Here is an 18,015-nt window from a genome sequence, read left to right on the forward strand (position 1 = left end):
CATTAAGACACTGGGTACCATCAGAGTCCTGAGGTATTCTGTCTCCTCTTGTCTCCTTCACACTCCTTAGAAGTCCAGCTGGAAGTTCTAAAACATTTACTGGCCCCACAGGCACTCTGCTGTACATAACCAGAACTGCTTTTGACTTTTAAGAGCAACAAGGTAATGATTTCTGAGCTGTATCCTTAAACACAGCTTTAAATGAGACACCACTCATAAAAGATAAGAAGATCACAATAGTGATCTAAGTCATCTAAGTAATTCAGAATATTGACTGAATGCTAAAAGGAATACAGTTAGACTCTCTGGTTTGTTTTGTTCTTGTGGGGTTTTTTGTTGGTTTTTGTTTGTTTGGGGTTTGTTTTGTTTTGTTTTGTTTTAATATACAAGGTGCAAAATTATGCAACATGGATATTTTCCTCCAATGAAGCAACTCTTTCTTCCAGAGTGTGAACTGGACGGAGAAATTCAAGCCTTCATTACTGATGGATTGGGTTATTTTCCTTGCACTCTGAATGAACCCAGATTTACATTGCATTTACATTGATCACAATACACATCACAGGAAAAACAGGCAAATAAAAGCTGGGCTGATATTACTACACCATGACTGAAGACATCTGCGGTGTCACATCTGCCTGTGAAATCTATCTGGGTTACCACTACAAAGGGGAAAGAAATCTGACAGCATTATCAATATCATTCCAGGTAAATTTTTCTCACCTCATCAGAAATTGGGCATAATTAAGAAATTATGCCTAATTTCTGATGAAGTGAATCACACTCCCAAGTCCATACTGCTCCCAGATCAGACACACACATGCAATATAGACATTTTAAGACAGGTGAGAGAAACTACAACCCTGGTGTCTAAGAACAGGCTCACCTCTTGGAAACTCATGGGATTCTGGAGACCTTGATGGAAGAGTGGGAAGTCATCAAGCCGTGAAGACCTGACAGAGGAAGTGGTAGACAGGGAAGATAATGAGGTTGATCTCCTTCTGTCACCATGACACATAGCATTTAATCAGACTAGTAACAAGCAAATCAATTGTCGTCTCCACTATTGAAAAAAGCCAGAATGAAACATACATTCTCACCATGGGTTTAGTGTGTGGCTAAATACAGGCAGATGTTCCCTAAGGAACTGAGAATCCCTCTGAGGAAGCCCTGATTTCCTGAATTTGGTTATGGAAAGGTTTATTTAAACTACCAAACAACAGTGCTAGTAGTTTAATATATTTGGACATGCATGAGTATTTATAGTATTCCTGTAACAAGTATAAACTATCAGATGTTTTATACAACAAGTGGAAACAGCCAGATGTACATTTCTTCTGTTTATCCAATTTACTGCGTGTTCCCTGAAATGTGTTAATAGTAAAGTCCTGTTCTTTTCCCTCTTCCCATGTGCCCCATTACTAACAAATAATGAGATTTTAATACTTTAATTAATAACTTCTGGTAAGTCATTTAACATAACATTAAATAGCATGAAGAGCTAATTAAGCTGCTCAGTGAAATTCCACTCTAACAAATGCCTACCTGTTCATACAAAAGTCACACAGATTCTTAAGAAATTACTAAATATCTTGAACATCTCTTAAACAGCTGTTTTGTTCTGGTGTGGGTTTGGTTTTTGTTATCATAGGCAATTCTGCAGTCATAAATAAAACCCAATAAGCTCAAGAGAAAGCAACTGCTGAGAAAATTAACTTTTATGGAGTGAAAATATGGTTCAAGATTTTATTTTAGAATGTCTCAGCTTTGACTTCTGTTTTCTTTCAACAAGAAGTGAAATTTCTTGACATCCTATAATACTATATTTAAAATAACTTCAATTTTTGAGCAGGTTTGCGAACCAGAATCTCATCACTTCAGTTTTATTAATGTGCTTCTTTATCTCCTTTTGTTTTGACCTGAAATTCTTTTTTTTTTTTTCCTTAAATTCAAAACACACATACTCAGAAGGGAATCCTGTACAATTCTCCCTATTATCATACCAAAGCAATCCTTCCTGCCTCATGGCTTAAACTAATCTTTTAAGTACTGGAGTTGAGGAGGAAATAGTCCTCAGGGCTACTGCTGCCAGAACTACTGAATGCAGCCACCATGTTCCCCCTTTCATTGAAATTGTGTCACCTTTGTCACTCCTGAAGTCAAGACAAGGAAAGGAGCAAATATTATGTTCTCCAGAGCTCTTTGTATTTCTAGAGAACAAGAATAGGAAACCAATCTAGTCTATAGTTAATTGAATTATATGTGAATGTTCAAGTTAGTGAAAGAAAATGTAATTTTTAAGGGATAGAAAGTGACAAAAAATACTGCAATAGTAATAGTTTCCCACCTCAGCCACATTATGAGTTTTCTGTAAGGACTTTTCCATTTCCATCTTGAGCCAACCTATAAGTAAATTTTGCCCACATATCAGCAATGTTCAAGATATCCAGGCTGGAAAATACTGAATCAAATCTAGGTACTGAAAATTGAATAAATCACCTAATTTCATGCAACTGCATTTACCATGGTCTTGCTTTCTCCCTGGTATAGGAGAAACTAGTATAGGTTTATACAGTCCATAATGAGGAAGATTTTATTGTGGCCTTTTAGTACATAAAGAGGACCTATAAGAAAGAGGAAAAACATTTTAACAGGGTCTGTTACAATGGCACCTAACAAACCTCAATGATAGTAGGTGGGGCACGATGCAAGCTCAGGAATAACCTGCAAATTAAGGTAATTCAAGGGAAAAAGCCTTACTGTTTTATTCATTGCTTCAGCAGAGATTTGGTTTATCTGATCTGATCAAGTCGTCCTTTGAGCTGAAGATTTGGCTTCCAGAGGTTCCCCCAAAACTGTATTATCCTGTGATTTCTGTCTGACATTAACTGTGTGCAATTGATAATTTTGCTTTTCATAAGACACATATTGTAGAAAGGATTACAGTTGATGACATGTAATTTTTCATTGGATTTATTAATTAGCTTAAGAAGCTCAAAAAGACCACTTTATACCTGCATTGAAGTATGAAAGACAGCTTCCTGAAGCATGAATTAATACTCTTTAAGTCGAAAAGTTATATTTGATTTCTTTCCTCTATCATCTCTATGACTAAATGTGTCTCTCTGTACATGAAATACTATACACAGCAATTTATAGGGGAATAATAATTTGTTATTTCTCATTTTCCATTCAAGATCATTTTGCCCTTACTCATGACTGGAAACAAGAGGCAGCAGAAGTTACTTAGGCAGGTTAAACAACCTAATTAAATGTGAAAAATATTCAATGTGTTCACAAAAACTTCTCCAATATCCAGGGAACTTCTTGTTTTGTTCAGAACATCCCCCAGGATTTAGGCAAAGCCAGTGTCATAGACAGTTTAAGAACATATCACTCTCCCTCTCATACAATTGTCAGTATTATTAGCATAAGGCAAAAGTAATATTTGTATATAGAAATTCTCTTATGGAGTACAGGGGGGACACCCACAGGTAGGCCACCAGCCTCAAACAATTTCACTTGGTCTTTAAACAAGTGGGTTTTGGGTCATCCACTCACAGCATTTTTAAAAAGCATCCACAATGCCTCCGCTCTGCAAGAAGGGTGAATAAAGAGGTAGAACTTGATTTTTTTCTTTGATATGATGTGCAAAAGCAAATGGGAGCCCCTCCACAAGCTCTCATCAAGCTTGTGTTAGGACAGGGAATGGCTTCTTGCCACTTCCTCACGACAGATCTTCTCTTCAGTAGTATTCTGTGATACATAAAAATGACCAGACTGTTGACCTGTTTCTGGTGCTTAGATATACATGAGTATGGCCCAAAACCACAAGTTTTGTACCTGTAAATTCCAGCTTGGTAAAAAACTGCATTGTTGGTTTTTTTCACACCTTTGCTTTCCTCTCCCATTTTTAAAAACATAACAAGGAGAAAATGGAAATTAAACTACTATTTCTACTTTGAAAAATTGGATGATACATAGCTTTGTTACATAGGAGGTTGAAAAAGCAGATAGCTTAAGGTCTATTTCTGGTCTTAAAATCTGTTGTTTTCTGGTTCTGTCAGAACTGTAAATGAAAACTTGGATTCATTCTCACATTTTCCTGACTATTCAATTAACGCAGAATCTAATTTTTTTCCACATAACATACTAAATCTCTGACATTTGGCTATTATTCTTTGTTACTACTACAATATTGTTTAATAATACTGACAGAATTACTATGCAGTCAAAAGATACTATGAAAGCAGCCAGGCCTGAGACCTTAATTTTCCTTTAGTCATCATATCTCCCATATATCCAATTGCACTTTAAGACACCAAAAATCTGAAGTCTGCAAAGTCTCTTGTCACAACCCCTAGAAAAATAACTTCATGGTAGAGCTCAGAAAAGGGGCGGTGGAAGCAAGGCCAGAGGGTGGCAGGAACACCAACCTTGGGAAAAGATATATCAGTCTGATTGAAAACAGACTTGAAAATTCTTCATGGACAGCTTCCCCACCACCACCACCCATTTTTTTGTGTTTTGGTGGGTTTTTTTTGGTTGTTTTTTTTTTTTTTTCCCTTGGTATGTGTGATCAAATGAGTTGAGTATGGAAGATAAAAGTAAAATAGAAAAAACCCGTGTCCCTTCCCATGGGGTGAGTTCCCAAATGAATTGCACACTTGACAGCCAAACATCCATGCTCAATGGTGCTTGTCATCGCCCACCCTCAGAACTGGCTGGAAACACTCTGGTTTTGACTTGAGCCTGATTGATCCCTCCAAACTTGCAAAGGCTGTGCCCCACTTCCTGGCACTGCCAGACAGGTTGCAAATCTTCACCACAGTAATTAGTGACCAGATTGCTGGCTATTTAGCTCACCGGGGAGGAGGAGTCAGATGTGACCCAGGAGAGGGAGTGTGAGAGGCAAGGAGAACAAAGGTGAGGCCAAAAGGGGGTTTGGGGCAGAATATGTCTGAGGGGAGACCTCATTGTGGTCTGAAGCTTCCTCTCTTCTTTCTGGTGACAGGGACAGGACCCCAGGGAATGGCCTGAAGTGGTAGAGGAGGTTTAGGTTGGGTATTAGATAAATATCTAATATCCCAGAGGGTGGCTGGGCACTGGAGCTGGCTCCCCAGGGAATGGTCACAGCACCGAGCCTGCCAGAGCTCAGGAAGTGTTTGGACAGCATTCCCAGGCACAGGGTGTGATCCCTATGTGTCCCTTCAGCTCGGGGTATTCCATGATGATGGGACTGCAAGCTATTACTGAGCAAATGCTAAATTTAGCCTCACAGTATTATTACAACACATTTGCTGCACTAGAGAGAAGCACATTTTTATTTTAATTCCTTTAAATGTTAGGGAAATGCAATAGGTCTTTGTGGGAGTGACCTTCAGCCGCTTCAACAGGGCTGTCTGCAGCAATAGTCTGTTTAGATTCTGCCCATTACCTAAGTGCACAGAGGAAAATCTCTTTTGTGCCTCCTAATTTCTGCAGCAAGAGGTGAGTGAGCCTCCCCGCTCCTTCTGCGTGCCCAGACATAGGAAATCATGCTCCATCTCACAGTGTTTTTTATTTCTGTTGTGATTATTACAGGTTCAGAACACACTGGCAGTGGCTGGCCTTTCTGCTCTAATCACCCTGCACACACACAGCTCCCCGTGCTCTGCAGAATAAAGAGCACTTTGTTCAACAGACCCTCCACTCTTCCCCTGCTGCCTGCCACCAGCTCAGGGAATCTCCTCTGTTCCTCTTTGTCATTTACCTGGATGTTCCTCACCCAAGGTGTGTTCATGATCCAAAAATATTTTATGTGGGTTAATTTCTGGACTCAACAATCTTGGAGTTTTGGTTTTTTTTAAACCTAAATAATTCTATATCCCATCTTCCCTTTTTATTATCTAAGAAAACTAGTAGGGAACAGGCTGGAAGCTAGAAGTCCAGCAAGAAGGGGAGAAAAAACCCCTTATTTCAATGGGAGTTAATTGATAATTAGAAGATTTTAGCTCAGGGATATTACTGTGATTTCATTTTGTTCTTTCACAAGAACAAAGAAGTCTATTTTAGGAAGGAGTGCTGAAAGGTTACTGAATGTCTCTAGGAGTTATCAGTGTCTGTTTACAATGGTGATCTACACTGCTGAGCTCACAGACCAGACACAGCTCCACAAACCCCCTCTCCCAGCTCTCCTCCCATACTATCAACAGCTAAACCCCAGCCCTCTCCCCCTTACCACTCCAAACACAGAAGTTGCTTTCAGGGGGATTTTTAGCCTCTTCTTTCAAGGTAGCATCACATCTGCAGTGGAAGACAAAAAGCAGAGTCACGCAGACCCGCTTGGGTTTACAGAATGGCCCCAGAGATTCCTGAAGGATCGTTATTGCCATATTTCACAGCACTTGGTGTCACTGTGACCGAGAAGCTCAGATATTCACCTTTGACCCAGGCCTGATAAGAGGCATAGGCAGCATTCCTCTGATAGTTAAGGTGGAAGAGTTATAATGGTGCACTGAGAGCAAAAGAAAGGGTGGCCCCACTGTGATTTAGGATTTGTAAGCTCCTTATGATGAGTAGAATTCACAATGAAATATGTTTTGTCATCGGGAGCTAAATCTTCCTGACAATGCCAGCTTTGTGCAGCAGTGGAATGGGCTTCCTCAAGAATAAACCTAGCAGGATGTGTCCCCTTGGGATCCTGGGAAGAAAAATCAATGGTTAGCACAAGAGCTCTTAATTTACACACCACGCAAGGGGCAGCAGCTGGAACAAGAAAGATGATCTAAATATTGAGTTGCCTTTGTTTAACTGAAAAATATGGTGTGCTCCTGATCTAGCTGAATTAGGGCAATGTTTCTGGCTGGGATTCTTCATCCATGCCAGTGGGGTGACACATGGAGGGCTAATTTTAAATAATGGAAGGGATGCCTATAAAGAAAGCAAACTCAGGGTAATTAAAATGATATATCACACACAGAGACAGATTGGTGTGTGCTGTTGAGATTCAGCCCTCTGTAAACAAGCAGCTGTACTGTACGTCCTCTTACCAAGATGCAGAAAATATTCCTTACCCTTACAAAAGTCACAAACCTTCCAAAGCCCTAGAAGAATCTCTACCTTCTTAATAACCTTTACTGCTAAGCTAGGAACCAGTGGCATATTTAATTACCTGTGCTTCCATATCCCTCTCTGCACAACTAACATGGTATTTTGTGTTTGGGATTTGAATCATGGCTCTGATGACAGGGAGAGAGCAGCAGGAGCTGCACACCTTGACTCCAGCAAAGATTTTGACACAGTTTGCCGGAACACACCATAACCAAATTGCCAATTTATAAATTGAATTAATATTCTGTGATGTGTTGATTGTGGAAAATTGGCTGGATTGTAGAAAATTAACTGTACTTCCTGGTTTTAGGGTGGTGGACAACGATACAAAGTCCAGCCTGTAGCCAGAATCTGTGCTCTTTATTAAAAGCTTGAAAAAGGGGATGGGGTACATTCTCACCAGGTTTGTAGATCACACCATGTTGGACAGGGAGGTTGACAAAAGTTCTTATACCAAGGGGCTTATGTGGCCTGGAGAAAGTGGCTAGCAGAAACTGGAATCTCCCAGAGCCCATTATCTGGGAAAGACTAACCCCATGAAACAGAGCTGAGCAAGGTTTTTACATGGGCACTTAGTGATAGGAAAAAGGGGAACAGTATTAAACTAAAAAGGAGAGATTAAGATCAGATGCTGGGAAGAAATTCCTCCCTCTGAGGGTGGGCAGGCCCTGTCACAGGGTGCCCAGAGCAGCTGCGCTGCCCTTGGATCCCTGGGAGTGCCCAAGGCCAGGCTGGAGAGGGCTTGGAGCAACCTGGGATGGTGGAAGGTGTCCCTGCACATGGCAGGGGGTGTTGCAATGAGATGGGATTTCGTGTTCCTTCCAACCCAACCCTTCTGTGGTTCAAGGAACAGGAGAGCTGGGGGTAGATGTCCCTCAGCAGTCCTTTTTAACTGAATTGTTCTGTGATACAGCTCACAAGTGGCCTTTAAGCCTCTTGTGAATAGTAAGTAAGAAGAAGCTGTCCAGGACAACCTGTTCCCCATCCAGATTGCCAGCTTTCATTTTACCAATTCAGCTACCTGAATGGCTTCTGCTCTTTCAGAACATACAGTATGAGAATAATTGTCCCCAGGTACCACACAGCTACAAGTAATAACAATTAGAGTGGATAAAGGACTTTGAGTCCCAGGCAGGGTTTTCTCCGTGAGCTCAATGTACATTGCAAACCTCTGAGTTTTATCAAGGAACAGATTGTATCTGTACAGTGATTATTGTAACTGGTGGGTGACAATACATATTGCACTGGAATTTAACAATATTGTTTGAGTAATTACATCTGTGACAATTTCCTGTCAGGAGCATAAGCCTTGCTGCCTTTAAAGTGCAGCATGCCACACTGTGAGATATGGATGGTTACAGCTGGTGGGGACACCTGAGTTTGCTGTGGCTTATGCATCCACCCTCTCTCAAGAAAAAAAAAAATTAGATATATAATGCAAAAGGCAATATTTCTGAGTACAGCACCTTCCCCAGCTCAATGGGAAAAGCCTCAACCCTACCCTGCTTTTTTTCTGTCACATCCACAGTCCCAGGAAACACAGTGTGCTGCCACATGGCTCTGGAGGCAGCTGATGTCTGTTTTCTACTCAGTATGAGCGCCACTTCTCCCTTTACTGTTGCCAGAGGTTTAAACCCTTCAGCCAGGGCATATATTGGATCACAAATGCAAGTTCTTTCAGGAGAGCTGGGACTCACTGTCCAAAGTCAGGCTGCAGCAGAACCAGGAGCTCAAGAGCATCCTGCTCCCTGTCCAGCCTCCTGCAGGGCCATCGTGAGTGTGAGGGTGAGGCACAGTGAAAGGAAGAGCATTTAAAGATGCAAATAATCCCCATGTAGCTCTAATATTGTAAAAATCTTTTTCTTTTCTCTCTTCTGCATCACAAAAAAAAAATATAAAAGAGGAAATGTGCAGGACTTCAAAAATATCTTGTCTTTGAGGTCTTTGGGACCCCAAAGTATTCATTTTTGATGAAGTAGCATTTTGTACTTTACTTTTATATAGAATAGGTAAGAATGTAACATATACTTATATTTTTATATGTGTGGGCGTATACTTCATGAGCTACTATTGCCATAACATTCTGCTTAAAAGAATTAACTACTAAAAATTTGATAATTTATTTAAGAAGTCGATAATTTATTTAAGAAGTCAAAAATTTATTTAGGATAAAAAGTCAGAGGAAAACTCTTTTTCCTTCTTGAAATGAGAAATTTTACCAGACAACAACAACTTCAATTGACGCCTTTCCACTTTGCCTGCTCAAAATTTGTTGGAGACTTCAACCTCTGAAATAATTTTTTTTCATTTATTATGGAATGGTATTTTCCAGGAGACACCATTTGGTTAAGAAATTAATTGAGAGTAGAAACAGAACAAGAGGTAAAGAGATGGTGGTGAGAAGGGTGAAACCGCAAAGGATGAATATCTGTATTTTCCTTGGAATGGAGGCCTTTTCTTCACAACTTAGACCTACAGATTTAGTTAGACCCCTGTAGGTTGTGGCTGTGTTTGTGGCATCAGCAACTCCTTCCATTGCCTTCTCAGCAGGGTAAAGCTGTCCTTTGGTTCATCCAGAAGCAGAATTTCTGAAGTTCAGATGTGCAGACAAACAGCTTACAGGCTCATGGAAAGGTTTCTGCATCTCTTCAAGGCAGACTGGTCATTCTTGGCATGAACATATAATTTTATTCATGGGTTATTTAATTATCATGAAATCATTGTTTCTTTATTAAAAAACATCTTTGGCAAAGATGCCCTTGCATAAATAACCCTATAATTCAGGTACTTCCATTGTTTATATTCACTAAATAAAATAGAGATTGAGCTGAGAGCTAATAATTATTTACTATAATTTGCCTATTACATTGCTGGGAAGCCTTTTTAAAGGTAACATGATGTCATTATAAAGAGAAACTTGAGCCTCAAACCTCAACTATCATAGCAAATCTGAGTCCCATCATCTCTAAAGTCTGATGTTCTGAGATTTTGCATTTATAATTTAAGTCCAGCATTGTCTATTCTTCTGAATTTCATCAGAGTTCACAACAGAGGAGATTTTTATAATCTAATAAGTAATTCTAATACCTAGAAAAGACTTGGTGACATTTTTAAGTATGAAGTATTCCTTAAATGACAGTTCACTTTTTAAAGTGCCAGAGACCATTGGAAAATACTCGATACAGAGTATGAAATATAAAATTTCTTTTAAGTCATAGAATAAATAGAAAGATCTTCCTAGACCTGTCCACATAACCCAGTTTTGAGGCTGCCCCAATGAAAACAAGAATATTTTCTTCACATTTGCATAGTAGTACCAGGTTCACCATTGCAAAGGAAAAAAAGTTTTACTGGAAAAAAAAAAAAATAAAAAGAAAAAACAAATGCCCTACTGATTTCCTTACCAGATTGCCAGGAGGAGAGCTAACCTCATCAGCTGCAGACACTCATCAGAAACATTTGACCATCCTGCAGATATAGCACAACCATCTGGTGTCAATGGAATTGCTTCAGCAGTGCTTTAGAATAAAGCACATTTCTGTACCAATCCAGGAGTTGCATTTACCCTCTCAACCTGTGACCTGCACTCAAAGTGCTCATACGGAAAAACCATCTTTAAACTTCCCTCAAAATATTGCTTTAATAACACTCTAACTCACCACCCAAAATAAATTTTAAAAAATATATATTTTAATAGATAGATGCACATATAGATGTACTGTGTGTACTTAAATACCTATAGGTGTATGTATACATGTATATATATATGTGTGTGTGCATATGTGCATAGCTGACAAAACAACAAAAAATCTAAATGCTAAAAAACATAGAAAAGCTTTATTAACCTTTGTCACAAGTTGTGGAAGGAGGTTTTGTTAATATTATTATTATTTTTGTGGGCCTTCTATTCATGACTGTTTGAAAAGAAAAAAAGGAAAGGTGGTATAACAGTCAATCACAAACAGAGTTAATCAGCTTTCAACAAGAGATGTCATGAACTGAAAAATTAAATTAAGATAAAATAGGCCAAAATGACCTGTGTCAGTTCCTTGCTCACCTGCATTAAATTACTTGTAAACCCAAGAACTTGCAAGATCACAGTTTTATAGCAAATAAAGCCAGCTGGAGCCTGGAGAATTGTGCTGTCCTGTGTTTCCCAGACTGCAGTATATGGACTGCTGGGTGTCTGGAAGGTGTCAGAATGGGGCCTGTGAAATGACTGCCAAAATCCTTGAAAGATCACACAGAAGTGAATTCCCAAGAATTAATAACAAAATGCAAAACAAACCAAACAAACAGAAAACCCAGAAACAAAATAAAAATAAACACGCACATAGCCCCCAAACAAACAAACAGAGAGACCTCATGAAAACTGAAAGCACAAACAAACAAAGAGCAATTAAAAAAGAAAAAAAGGTACTCAATGTCAAACCCTCTTCCTTCAAAGTTTCTGTCTAAATAGACTCTGTTTCAGTAATACTGCATGAGATTATCTTTAGATGTGTTGCTTTGGTTTTTCTTTTAATTTGAATGTTTTGTCCAAAAAGATTACTTTATCTGGATTTTTGAATCTTGGGAATTATTGATCTCTCCTGTCCTCAGACCAGTTTGTCTAATTATGCCACCCCACTGGGAACCTTTTTTTCATCCCACTATCCATAATCCAGCATTGCTTTTGGCCTTTCCTCCCACTTGTACTCGTCAGGGTATCCTCAAAATAAAGTTTCATTTCTCTTTTATGAACTTTGCCCCTGAAATTATACCAGCTTGAGAAAAAAAAAAAAAAAGATACTGATTGGTTGGGGTTTTTTTACCCTTTAAAAATTAGAGGAAGCATGAAAATTATGATCCTTCACTAGGAAGCTTCAGAATAGCTGTAACCACGTAATTACTACCGTGAATGAAATGGAAACTACCAAATACAGCAACTGATTTGTGATGCAAAATAAGTGCTTCCTGCTTTTCTCCCAAACTTAGTGCCCATGAAGAAGTGAGATACTGTAGCTGCAGGCATGAAAGCTACCCAAAATAAATTCTGTGAGTGGTGTGTGATGGGAAACATATTTTCTTCGCATTTTTGCTATCTTCCAAAATGCCTTTGGAAGAGGAAAGATGGTTCTAAAATAATGAGAGACTTTCCTGGCAAAACCATGCCTTAAATAAATTATTAGATGCCAGTGAGGAAACATCACTTCACAGCCAGTAAATCAGTGCCCTTTTGATTCAGGCTTCATTGAGGAAGGTCATGTTATGTTAAGGAACAGCAACTGTGAGTATCTAATAAAAGCCACCAGTGTCTCGTTGGTTGGCTTGGCAGCTGTGGAAACAGGGTGACCTTGCAGCAGAAGGTGACAGCGCAAGCTTGCACCCTCACAAAAGCCTCAGCCATAGGTAGGTTTATCCCCATGAATATTTCATTGGTGGACTCAGCAGCATTACTCACAGGAGCAACATTATTCATGTGCTTAATAGTGACTGAAGAATCATATTTTGGTACCCTCACTCAAGCCTTAAAGCAGCTCCTCGGCCTTCAAAACTTCCACCCTTCATTTTGTTCTGTTTTCTAAAACACAGAAAAGTACTAGTATTAACTGGAGAAACTCCAGATACAAGAGCCAAATTTAAATGGACAATTCATTACCAACCAGCAGGACTGCGAGCATTTCAGAATGTACGTGCCTAACTAACTTAATGTGAAATTTGAAATAATGCCATGGAGAGGCAAAGGGCTCTTTAAGCACCTGTCAGGTTGGAGGCTGTGAATAGATGGGCTACACTCCTGGATGTATCTGTACCGCTACATTCTCCACATCAGGAGTGCTGGGTTAAGTTTAGTGACATCCTCTTCGATGGCATCAGTGGTGGGAAGTGTTGGGAAAACCGTGGCAGCGTGGTGGCCAGTGCTTCCTACCAAGTGAAGGTCCTTGAAATGGTACCTGCCTCCAAAGCAGCTCAAACCAAAACGGTGTTGAAATCATTGAGAAAATCCATGCTGATTTTCCTTGACTTTGGAGCAGGCTGTTAAAATGCCCCAGGGCTCAGAACAAGGGGCTGTCAGGTGATGTATTTTCCAGCAGGTGCCATTAAAAGAGAGCAAATATTGGTTGTTACCAAGAGCCAACACAAATCTTCCTGTTGAATTTACCAGGCTTCAGATAAAAACCTCTTTTGCAGTGTTTTCCATTCATCTGCAGGGAGATACTACACACGCTCAAGTCTTGGCTTGAGAGTGTGGAGTACCTGTTTATTTCCATCAATACAGATAAGACAGTGGAGCTTTGCTCCCCTCATTCCTCTCAATAGCAAAATTACATGGAACAGTGGGAAATGACATTATGAGAGATAGCATTTTTTGCATTATAAAGCAATGTAATTCTCTTGGCTTTGTGGCTTCAACGAAATAATGCAAGTTTACACCAAACATGCTGTTATTTAAGCCTACCTAACTGAAACAGCTTTTGCATTAAAAAAAAAAAAAGCAAGCGAAACAAACCCCCAAAAAAACAACCAAACAAAAAACAACAACCAAACAAACAAACAAAAAAACCAACAAAAACCACAACCCCAAACACACCAACAAAAATCACTAAACCTTAAAATGAAGATATTAAATCCAAATTCCTGTGCTGGTGGGTATATTTCTGCAAGCTTTCCTCCATTTTGCATACAGATATGCACTTAGTGTAAGCTATTCTTTTCCCCTTGATGTCTTGTGCACAGAAAATGCAAAGCTCAGGCATTAACAATAATCATAAAAACACCAAACCAAGCAATAATAATAATTATGGCACTGATTCGACATAATAACAGCAATAACTGGTTTTGAAACCCTGCGAGTGTAAAAGTCTTGTTTGCTTTATGAGCCTATACATAGTGCTGGTCTTAAAAGTAAGAAATGTGCTTTCCAGCTCAGATTTCATAAAAAAAAATTACATCTGTAATTAAGATTTATGGCATTCAATAGGACTCAGCAAGGATAGAAAAACTGCTTCAGAGTGTAAAAAAATAGCAGTTAAAAATGGGGAAATATGATTAAGTGTCTTTAATTCCTACTGCCTCCTTTACGGGGTTTCCGATGGCCTCAGGCAGAAATAGGCACTTATTGTCTTTAAAACGGCATTATTCTTGGCATAAAATGTTTATGGATCAAGATGAAACTCGTTTTGAGAAATAATAACACTGGCATGACTTGAAAGGACCTTGCCTTTGGAGGAGAAAAAAAAATTAAACATATATTTAGTTTAATGGAAAAAATGTACTTAAAGGGAAACACTTTAAAAAAGGAGAGAGAGGTTTTCATGATGAAAAATATGATTTAGACATATAATACTTATGAGACCAAGGTGATTTGCATCTCAATAATGTAAAGTTATATTTAAATCTCAGTTCAGTCTTAAAATGGAGATAATGATGACCCTTAAAGGAGAATGGGGCTTTGCAAGGAGCACCATTAACTATTTCTAGGCAACTGTGTTGCCTTGGGCAATGAGAAGCTAGAAAAGGTAAAATCCTTTTAGGGCTCAGGCTCCTAAGCACTTGGCATGTATTTCTGCAGATTTAACTGCAGGAAGCAGTAAATACTGATAGTCAAGCCTGGTCTGAGTCTTTGCAATCATATTCTTGTTGGCACTGCAAGCCACAGCCAAGAATGATCTGAAACGTGTGGCATTAAATTCATGACCCTCTCATTAAACCTTTCCCATGTCCCAAATCCAGGAGCCAATTTGAGGCATAGACCTGCCTGATCTCAGGTGGTTCTGCTGCCTGGGGTTGAAAATTACATGAACCCACTTTTGCCAAAATTTGGAGCTGTTTAAGGATTTATGAGTTGGGCTTCCCGTGCAGCTTTGTCTCCTTTGAAGTGGGAAGGGTGACAAAAACCAAGAGTATTCTTGCTGGACCCCTGACCCTGCAGTTTGTATTATCAGCTTGCATCATCAAGGATTGGTGCACACTTGAGCATGGGTGCCCACACAGCTGCATGCTGAGAGATCTGAACCCAAAACCTGCATTAAAATACAAATAACTACAGCCAGAAAACAAGGTTCAACATGATTGAACCTGGAGGACTGATGAGGTGCTAACAAATTCCTTTTGATCTTGCTAGCTGTTTGAAATGCAAGTGGTGTTAAAGGTATCCTCTAACATTTTTGGAACATTTCTTGTTCCAGAAACATGGTTAGATCCCTTCAGCTCAGGAAATGTTGCTGGGGTAAGATGGTAACCTCATTGCAGTTGAGTTTGGAGATTGGGTTATGGCTGTTATATAAATGGAGCCTCAGGGAAATGCAGAAAAATAAAATAGCAGCAAGCAGCATATATTTTCTCCCATCTGGCAAAAGCTTGTTCCATTAAAAAAAAATCATGCAAGTAGTTAATATCTAAACTTTATTGAAATAACACCGTAAGATCCTAAGGACCAGACTGCATTCTTTTATCACCTCCTTTCCTAACCAGTAAAGGTGAAAAACACTGGATGCTCTGTTACTTCCCCCAGGAAAGAGGCAGCCTGAACAATTCTTTCTAGCCTAGGAATAAGATATAAAAGACAGCAAGGTCAGCTGAGACCTCAGAGAGGTTTCCACATCTCAGATCATCAAGATCTCATCAACCATTCAACCCTCCTCATTTAGGGCTTTTCAAGAAGGACTTCCTGAATGTATTTCATCAAAGAGATGATCTGTACTAAGCCTCACACAAATGTTCAGGAGTAAGGAGCCTCTGAAACTTCGGGTGACATTTAATTAGAAGCTACATAACCATGGAGAAATAATAATCAAATAAATATTAAAAAAAAATTACATTGGCAGAATGGCTGTTTAGACCAGCCACAGGGAAAAGGGGTACCCATCTCAAAATAATATTAGTGCTTTGCACAGAGTAATCTTATGATTTTGGTTTCATGGATTTAAAATTAAAATGTCAACAGCAACCAGCTGCCTAATAAATAAAAGTTCTGACAGGTAGAGGAAAAAAAAAAGTGAGTTTTGCTTAACAAGTATAACTCATCTGAAGGAGGATACTCACAAGGGTCATTCAAACCCCACAACCAGCATCATAGAGCAGGAGTATTGATTTATTACTGCCTTTTACTGACAAGCAAGTCAAGGTTTTACCTGACTTTCTGTCCTCTCTATTTAGGTGTCCAACACTGAGCTTACCAGGAGGTGCAAAAATATTAAGGTTAGTTCTGAAAATAATTTTTCTGTAGTCTCTGTGGGATTGTGCGGCTCAGCACCCAGCCCTTAATAAGGTGACAATCAAACTTTTCATTCTTACCAAGAGACATTTATCTCTGAGGAAGATAGGTCTGAAAGAGCAGCAAGAAAGTAGGCATATTTCCTTTGGTTCTGTGACACCAGCCCCATCCCCAAACCAAGCTCCCCATATCCCCAAGAGCAGTTACAATCCTCAGTGCTGCATGATGAACTTGAGTCTCACTCACAGAGATTTTTGGAAATTCCAGAACTTGGACAACAAGTGATACAGATGCCTTCAAACACTGATCCAAGCGCTCCTTGGGCCTCGGAGCTGCAAGTGGAAGGTTAACCCAAGAAATTTCACATCACTGTGGTTTGGTTGGACACTCCACTAAACCAGGGTGCTCCATGCCCTTGGGCACATCCAGGGATGAGGCAACCACAGCTGCTCTGGGCACCCTGTGCCAGGGCCTGCCCACCCTCCCAGCCAGCAGTTCCTTCCCAATATCCCAAAATCTGTCCCTGCCCTCTGGCAGTGGAAGCCATTCCCTGTGTCCTGTCCCTTCATGCCTTGTCCCAAGTTCCTCTCCAGCTCTCCTCTGGCCTCTTTAGCTTTTTCTTTGGTTTCATCTTTCTAATATGAATAACACAAATTTACACCACTTAGTTGTGACACAATATAATGTTTATGTGTGCAGGATATTCAGCTAAAACCATGGATAATTTATGAGTTCATGTTTGTGTGAAAAGGGAAGTTCTGAGACATTTCCAAAATATTATTTTATTTTGGGATATTTTAGCTAACATATGGTTGCATCCAAATTTTGAAAACTAAATAATTCATTACCAATTTCCTTTAAATTAACCTTTTTGAACAAGTTACATTGTAGTTATCAAAATCTGCTACTTAATTTATTTTTATTTTTCAACTTTTTTATTGTATTCACATATACTCTCTCAAAGTGATTACCACCCTTAACATCTTCTAAGGAGACATAAAACTGTTTATGAGGAAAAACCATAACTATGTCTCATAAAAACTGCCATCATTTCATGAAGATCTCTGCTGCTAGATTCACTCTCTAAACTTGCCATTATATGGTAAATGCTGGAACAAAAAATTAGTGAGTGGAAGAATGTCTTGCATCTTCATCTAATTTTTAAATAATAGTTTTATGTCCTGAAAATATTTTAAAACATTTGCCTTTATTGAGTAACCTAAATATTCTAACTTTTCTAGGATTTTTTTCTTCCATTAAGAAAAATAAAAACTTTTTAGCCCTTTTGACAAGGCTGAAAACTTGAATTTTGATTCTAAAGTTGTTGGGGAAAAAAGGGAAATATTTAAGAGGTGTCCAAAAAGCAATTTATTTTTCAGGCTTTAAATGGGAAAATAGTTTTCTAGAATCGTTAGTACATGCAAAATTGAAGACATTCCTTTTTTAGTAATAACTTCTGTCTCTTACACTTCTAACAACACAACTCTCACAGATTAATTTTATTTTTTCTCTTGCCTTTCTTGACCTTCCTATTTAATAAATCAAACCAAAACAACTCTGCTTTGAAAAAAAATACACTCCAGAAATAGCCTCTATTTCCTGTATCTCCTTTTTTTCTAGCTTGTATGATTCTCATATGTCTTTTTTGGTTTTACTTATAAAAGACAAACGTGCTCCACTGGCACACAAACACACATTACAAAAAATATGCAAAATTTAGATTG

Source organism: Camarhynchus parvulus, chromosome Z (genome assembly GCF_901933205.1).
Source record: "Camarhynchus parvulus chromosome Z, STF_HiC, whole genome shotgun sequence".
In the NCBI taxonomy this organism is placed as follows: Eukaryota; Metazoa; Chordata; class Aves; order Passeriformes; family Thraupidae; genus Camarhynchus; species Camarhynchus parvulus.